This window comes from Mus musculus, chromosome 3, assembly GCF_000001635.26.
Source record: "Mus musculus strain C57BL/6J chromosome 3, GRCm38.p6 C57BL/6J".
Lineage (NCBI taxonomy): Eukaryota > Metazoa > Chordata > Mammalia > Rodentia > Muridae > Mus > Mus musculus.
The window spans coordinates 8,745,021-8,753,467 of NC_000069.6; positions in this window are offsets into that span (position 1 = coordinate 8,745,021).

An 8,447-nucleotide genomic window follows, 5' to 3' on the forward strand; every position below is an offset into this window, starting at 1 on the left:
TTTCCCTGGGAAGCAGGCTCTGGTAAAAAGATGTGACTCATCCTGGGCGGCCACAGGCACCACGACACTGTACAGACACATTTCTCTAGGCAACCAACTCAACAAAGAACCCAGAGGGAGATTTCCATGGACAGGTTGATTGGAAAATCAGAAATTCTCCAAAATCTGAAACTCTTTGAGCCACAAGCAGATACTGCACTAGCCCTCGTGTGACAGATCACTAGACTAGGGCAGGCATACAAACAACAAAGACGAAAGCACTTTCAGCCTGTGTCTTTGAGATACAAATGAGACACAGTGAATCTTCTGTTTGTATTTAGATCCTGTCAATCCCAACATAGCTTTATTAATATGTGTACAAATATCCCCAAATCTGAAAACTCAAACCCACTGGTTCTAGGCACAGAAGGTATCGCTTGATGATACTGGGTCTGGAAAGATTTCTTTGTTGGCACAGTGCCTGCTATGCAAGCAGAAGGACCTGAATTTGGATTCCCCATAGCCACAGAAGAGCTGAGTGTGATTCCCCAAGTCTGTAACTTAGTACTCAGGGGACAGAGACAGGTAAGCTTGCTGATAAACCAGCCTAGCCTGGGACTCAGTAAGAGACCCTGTCTCAGAGAATACAGAGGAGAGAATGATGCAAGACTAAGACTAAGACTAAGTGATAGGACATCCACCTACTAAGTGATAGAACACCCACCTACTAAGTGATAGAACACCCACCTACTAAGTGATTGATAGAACACCCACCTACTAAGTGATTGATAGAACACCCACCTACTAAGTGATAGAACACCCACCTACTAAGTGATTGATAGAACACCCACCTACTAAGTGATTGATAGAACACCCACCTACTAAGTGATAGAACACCCACCTACTAAGTGATAGAACACCCACCTACTAAGTGATTGATAGAACACCCACCTACTAAGTGATTGATAGAACACCCACCTACTAAGTGATAGAACACCCACCTACTAAGTGATAGAACACTCACCTACTAAGTGATAGGACACCCACCTACTAAGTGATAGGACACCCACCTACTAAGTGATAGGACATCCACCTACTATGTGATAGAATATACACCTACTAAGTGATAGAACACCCACCTACTAAGTAATAGAATATCACCTACTAAGTGATAGAACATCAACCTTCTAAGTGATAGGACATCCACCTACTATGTGATAGAACATCCACCTACTAAGTGATAGAACATCCACCTACTAAGTGATAGGACATCCACCTAAGTGATAGAACATCCACCTACTATGTGATAGGACATCTACCTACTATGTTCAAGGTCCCAAGTTTAAGCCTGAACTGAAACGAAGGTGATGGTGAACATTACATTTAAAGTTTAGATTTGTTGTGCTTGAGAGACCAAAAAGCAAGAAAAAAAAAAAAAAAAGATGTCTCTAACACGGTGGTTCTCTGACTGCAGGTCTCAGCCCACTAAGGGTCACAGGGGTCACCTAAGATCATCGGAAAACACAGATTTACCTTACAATTCGTAACAGTGGGGAAATTACAATCATGAATTAGCAAGAAAAATGATTTTATGGCTGGGAGTCAGCACAACAGAGGGAGCTGTGGTAGGCTCTTGGCATTAGGAAGGGTGAGAGGCACCCCTCTCACATGGTGCCTCTCACATGGAAGCCCCTCCGGTGTACGGGCTGCACCACCGCAGCCTAATTTCATTTTCTTTTACTGTTCTTTCAGACATTGAAAACCATTCTTAAATTGACTGATCTTGTAAAAGTGGTTGTTTTTGCAATAAAAGGTCATAAGATGCACTGTTACTTCTGCTTTTGTAATCAAACCTGCTTACTCTGTCCCATGACTAGAACAACTGCAAGATATATATGCTAAAATTAGACCCTGCCTACACACAGACAGACTACATGTAATCTTGTGGGTTTTGACTTTATAAGCCTTGTGCTGTTATGGCCAGAGGCTGCATCTTGGGAGTCCTCTGGGCTGTAATCCTGGTGCCATGAGTATCCAGCACCAGTATTTAACAAAGCCTCTTCATATTAGAATTTATTCATGGTCATGGTGAATCTCTGTGAGACCTCAGACCTCTCCCATGAATCAAAAACAAGGCTCAAGAGCTAGGAGGAGGGTCCTTAGGCTCCCAGCTCTCGCTTCACTGGAGTCGTGAGCTCAGAAGAACATTGTTGACCTCACTGGACACAATGAGCTGGAGTGGGGCATCAGCAGTGAGAGCAAGGACTCTGACTCTGTGCCAGGCTGGATCTCCCCACCCCCTTCTCATCATCATCTTGACACAAGCTAGTTATCTGAGAAAAGGAACTTCAACTGAGAAAATTCCTCCATCAGGCAAAGCAGGCAGGACATGTTCTTGGGTAATAGTTGATGTGGGAGGCCCAGTTCAACGAGGGCAGTGCTACCCCGAGCAGGCGGTCCTGGCTAGTGTAGATAAGAAAACAGGACAAAATACCCATGGAATGAGTTTCAGAGACAAAGTTTGGAGCAGAGACTGAAGGAACGACCATCCAGAGACTGCCCCACTTGGGGATCCATCCCATAAACAACCACCAAACCCAGACACTATGGCAGAGGCCAACAAGAGCTTGCTAACAGGAGCCTGATATAGCTGTCTCCTGAGGGGCTCTGCCAGTGCCTGGCAAATACAGAAGTGGATGCTCCCAGCCATCTATTGGACAGAGTGCAGGGTCTCCAATGAAGGAGCTAGAGGAAGTACCCAAGGAGCTGAAGGGGTTTGAAGCCCCATAGGAGGAACATCAATATGAACTAACCAGTACCCCCAGAGCTCCTTGGAACTAAACCACCAATCAAAGAAGACACATGGTGGAACTTGTGGCTCTAGCTTCATATGTAGTAGAGGATGGCCTAGTCGATCATCAATGGGGGGAGAGGCCCTAGGTCCTGTGAAGGTTCTATGCCCCAGTATAAAGGAATGCCAGGACCAGGAATGGGAGTGGGTGGTTTGGAGAGCAGGGGGAGGAGGGATGGGATAGAGGATTTTCGGAGGGGAAACTAGGAAAGGGGATAACACTTGAAGTGTAAATTAAAAAAAATATCTAATTAAAAAAAAAAAAAAAAGAAAAAGAGAACAGGAGGAAGAAGCCATAGGAGTTAGCCAATAAGCAGCATTCCTCTATTCTATGCTCTATTCTATCCACATAACAAAGCATTCCCTTTAAATTCTAACAGCTATTGTTTACAACTTCAAAGATTTCCACCAGTCTAAACCACAGCCCAATTGATATCTGAGCACATAAACACAGGGTTAAGATATTCCCTCAAAATCACACACTTACGGGGTCTCTCTGTGTGCAGACCTGTGTCTTACTATGTCTGCATTTCTTTTTTGCGGCCTTATCTTCTTTGTTTTTGTTTGCTTGCTGCTTGCTTGCTTGCTTGCTGCTTGCTAAGACAGGGTTAACAGCCATGTTAATCCTGTCTTAAAAAGACATGGCAATCCTGTACCTTGCTCTGTAGACCAAGCTGGCCTCGAACTCAGAGATCTGTGTGGGTTTAAGGCATGGACCACCACCCAGAGGCTCTTTCTCTTCTGTCTGTCTGTTTGTTTGCTATGTCTTATTCTGTTTTTCTTTTAATCTTAGTTTCGTTTATTATTTTTAATGCCTTTTTGAATTCTAATGAGAGAGAGAAAGGATGTGGGTCTGTGTGAGTGTGAAAGAGGAGACGATCTGGAGAAGTTGGGGGAGAGGATCTATAATCAGATTATATTTTGTGAAAAAAATCTACTTTTAATTTTAAACAGAAGTAAAGAACACCCTTTTTAGGGCTGAGGGTGTGGTCCAGTTGGTAGAGGCCTTGCCTAGTGGGCCTAGGTTTGCTTCCCAGGGCTGCATAAATGAGGCTTGGTGATGTGTGCTGAAATCTCAGCAGCAGGACTGTGCAGGCAGGAGAATACGAAGTCTCAGCTCACTTTTGACTTCTAGTTACATTTTGTTGCAGTGACCAACACCCTGGTCAAAAGCAACTTAGGGAAGAAAGGCTTTATTTCAGGGCACAGTTTATCATTGAGGGAAGTCAGGTCAGGTACTTGAGGCAGACACTGTAATTTTAATTTTTTCAAAACCTGTTTTTTTGTTGTTTGGTTTGGTTTGGGTTTTTTTTGTTTGTTTGTTTGTTTGTTTTTGGTTTTTTGAGACAGGGTTTCTCTGTATAGCCCTGGCTGTCCTGGAACTCACTTTGTAGACCAGGCTGGCCTCAAACTCAGAAATCTGCCTGCCTCTGCCTCCTGAGTGCTGGGATATTGGGGAAAGATACTCTCCATCGAGGTGAGCGGTAAACTGCTGTGCGTGCCCAGTTTTGTTAGCTGTCACCCATGCTGTGGTGGGCTTTGATGATGCGGCTTCTTTCAGTCTTTTCTGCTTTCCCATATCCCTGTAAGTAACCTCCCCAAAGCCTCAGGATTCACCAGGTTGGACTTGTCTCTTAGGAGTCTCCTGTACGGGGTGGGTAGACACATAGACTGCATCTCCCAGGAGTTTATCATCCAACGCTAGGCTGTAAGAAAACTTATCTCAAAAGTCAAAACAAATCCTATACTTTATCAACTATCTGTAAGGATCATATTTGGTTAAATAGGTGACATCACTGAACTGTTCTCTTCTGGGAGGACAGTAGCAACAACTCTGTCTATCAGAGCTTCCTTAGAAGCTTGGTGGCCATAGGACACCTTGGTGGCTTCTCAAATAATAAAGGCTTCGCAAAACTCAGCTCCTGCATGAATATAACCTACCACTAATGGCCACATGCTTGAGGTGGGACATTCTGTGTGAAGGGACTGCAATTCTGAGTTTTAAAATTATTTACTAAAATCTGAAAATATCACCTTGATTTATTTACCTTTACATTGATACTTCTAAAAGTGGAAATAAAAACTCGGACTAACAAAAAAAAAAATTGTGTGGGGTTGGAAAGATGGCTGAGCCGTTAAGCAGGTCTACTGAATACATGTGCAATACTCCCACCCATGCACATAATTAAAAATAAGCATTTTAAAAGACACAATAATAGAGGGATTCACAAATATTTTAACAGAACAGTTCAGAAATGGACCTATGCATATAGACAGCTGGTTTCCAGGTAAGATGCCAAATGCATTTTAAATTTACTTACTCTGAGAATTTGATATGCTTATACATATGTGTCCCCCCCACACACACATTCTTTCCAATTCCTGCCCTCATAGTTTCTTTAATCACCCACTGAAACCAACTGGACTCAGCCTCACATAAGCATGGTTGTCCTCCCATCCCCCGGGGCCTGAGCACCCACCAGCAGCCAGTAACGCCTCGGCCAGGGCTAGGTCCTCGCAAGCTCCTCTGCAGTCATGGAGTGCTGACTGCTGTGATCTTAGGCAGGCTGCCACAGCTATTGAGGGTGCCGTCCCATGTCGAAAGCATGGCTTCACAGGAGTCCTCCCTGACCCGGGCCGCTTCCTTCTCTTCCTCAGTGTTCGCTGAGCTTAGGTGTGCGGGAAACTACGGTATAAATATTCCATTTAGCAGTGAACACCCTACGGCCCCTTACTCTCTGCACTGTGACCAGTCTCGGCTCTGTAGTTCCACCCATCCTTATAACAAGAAGTTTCTCTGACTAAAGGTGAGAGACCTGATCTATGGGCATAAGGATGAGAATTTAGATCTCCCTTGCGACTATGATTTGAGAGGTTTAGGGCCTCCCAGCCATGGTGTTTTGGACAGGTTTGCAAAATACTTAATCCCTGTTCCATTTCATTCACAAATATTAATTTATGATTGGTCACAAACCTAAACATGAAATTGAAGTCGATGAAACATCTTAAAGAAAACGTTTGGGGAGGGTATAGGGGACTTTCAGGATAGCATTTGAAATGTAAATGAAGAAAATATCTAATAAAAAGGACTAAAAAACAAAAATACAAAAAAAAAAAAAAAGGAAAACGTTTATTTTTGCACAGATCTGTGGTGGTAAGTCTTTACTGTCAGCTTGACTGGGTTTACAATCACCAAGGACACACATCTCAGGGCTCCTCTGTGAGGGCTTTCCCACAGAGTTTTGTCTGAGTGGGAACATGGGTGTTATCTATCGTTCAGTGGGTTTGGGCAGAAAGCCAGATTGAGTGCTGGTGTCTTAGTCACCTCTCTTGTTGCTGCAGGAAGACACTTGACAAAGGCAACGTAAGGGTGACTTCTGTAGGCTCACAGTTCAAGGATCCAGTCAGGAGATGGCGAGCACCGCGGGCCTCAGGAACATGGACCCCTAGCCACAGCAGCAGGGAGCAGGAATGCGTGTGCTCAGTTAGCTTCCGGGCAGCGCCCACATTTCGGGTACATTTTCCACCTAGGTTGACCTCATCTAGAGGACATGCTCAGAAACCGATCCAGCGATTTACACCTTCTGTGATTCTAGATCCTGCCAAGTTGACAATCAATACGAGCGATGCCTGCAAGCACTCTTTTTCTAGGCTTCCTGTGGGTCAAGCTATGCGCCTATGACGAGCAGTTAGGGGAGGAGCCCTCACATCTCAACCAAACTTGTCCTCTCTTAAGCTGCTTCTGTAAGTTATTTCGGCGGAGTAATGGTAAACTAGATGAAAAAGGAAAAAAACAAAAGCGCCATCCTTCAAATTCCCCATCCTCAATGAAACCAGAGTATATCTAAGTTAAAATTGTCTCTTCACTAAAAGACACTAGTAAGAAAATGGTCAAGTCACAGAATGGGGGAAAAATGATTGCATATGGGACATCTGACAAAAGAATTATCTTCAAAACTTTAAAGTGGGTTTTAACTAAAGGGGAAATGTGATGTCATAAAGGATAAGAAATTTACATGGTGTCTGTCCAAAAGAAGAGATTTGATTGGCCAACAAATGCATGTAAAACTGGAAGACAGCTATAGTCACTGGGAAAAAGCAAACTCAAACCAAATCAATTCCAATCTGAGAATGGTTAAAACAAACAAAATACTGTCAACAGTGCATGTTGTTGGGGAAGTAGAATACATAAAGCTCTCATATAGTGCCGTGCAGAATGCTATGAACACGTTGGAGAAGTTTTTCAACTCTTTAAAATGATGTTAAATGTCTACCTATAATAACAACTTCACCTTGGATGTTTATCCAAGAAAAATGAAAACGTATATTTCTCAAAGAAGTCTTGTGGTTGGCACATCTCAGTCACCCCAAGTGCTATTGATAGAACCCACAGGATACACTGATGCATTCGTGCCATAGAGTGTTCGTCTCAAAAGAATATCCTAATAAAGAGAAGCTGCATGCAAGAGGCTGCATGCTGTGTGCTTCCATAGGCTGCATGCTGTTTGGTTCCATACCATGCATGCTGTGTGCTTCCATAGGCTGCATGCTGTGTGGTTCCATACCATACATGCTGTGTGCTTCCATAGGCTGCATGCTGTGTGCTTCCATAGCATGCTGTGTGCTTCCATACCATACTGTGTGCTTCCATAACATGCTGTATGCTTCCATAGGCTACATGCTGTGTGCTTCCATTTAGATGAAATCCAAGAGGTCAAATTTATCTGCAGTGATGAGTTCCAAAAATGTATGTTCAACAGGGAGCAAGAGAACTTTCTGGAAGAAAACAAAATGTTCTAAAATGTTTGACATCTTATTTTAGATGATGTCCACACAAGCACACATGGTGTTAAAATATGCCTGCTTAAGCAATGAAACTGTGCATGCATTCATTTGTGTCAGAAACACATCAGTCACACACACACACATACACACACACACACACACACACACACACACACACACACACATGCTCCGTGACTCAGTCTCTACTCTCATGAAAGTTTATGGCAGAGGCTGGAGAAAGTAGTTTTGTTGGTCAAGCGCCAGCCTATCATGCAAGAAGCCCCTGGTTCAGTCCCTAGCATCACATACAACTGGACAAGGTGGTGTACACTTGTACATTCAGCACTAGGGAGGTGGAGGCAGGGATCAAGAGATCAAGGTCATTGTCAGTTACTTAGCAATTTTGCAATTAGTCTGTGATACATAAGACCCTCCCTCCCACCCATCCCCAACTCCCCCCCCCCCAAAAGAAAGGAAGAAATAGGTTTCTAGAATAAAGGACAGAAGGTGAACAAAATGGTATCACTCCATTTAGATTATTAGAGAGGTTAGTTTACAAGTACAAACAGGCATGGTGGCTGCACACTCCTTTATTCCCAGCATTCTGGGGGAAAAGGAAAGTGGACTCTGTGATTTGGAGGCCAGCTTAGTTTACATGGTGGGTTCCAGGTCAGTCAAGGCTACATAAGACATTTTCTCAAAACAACACAAAACAAAAACACATATTTTTGAGCTTCAATTCATTCAAATATCAAGCTTCCCTGCAAGCTCGGGCAAGACTTTGGGCAAAGAAGTTTGTTGGCCTTTCTTCCACCCTGCTTAGGGGGCTGCC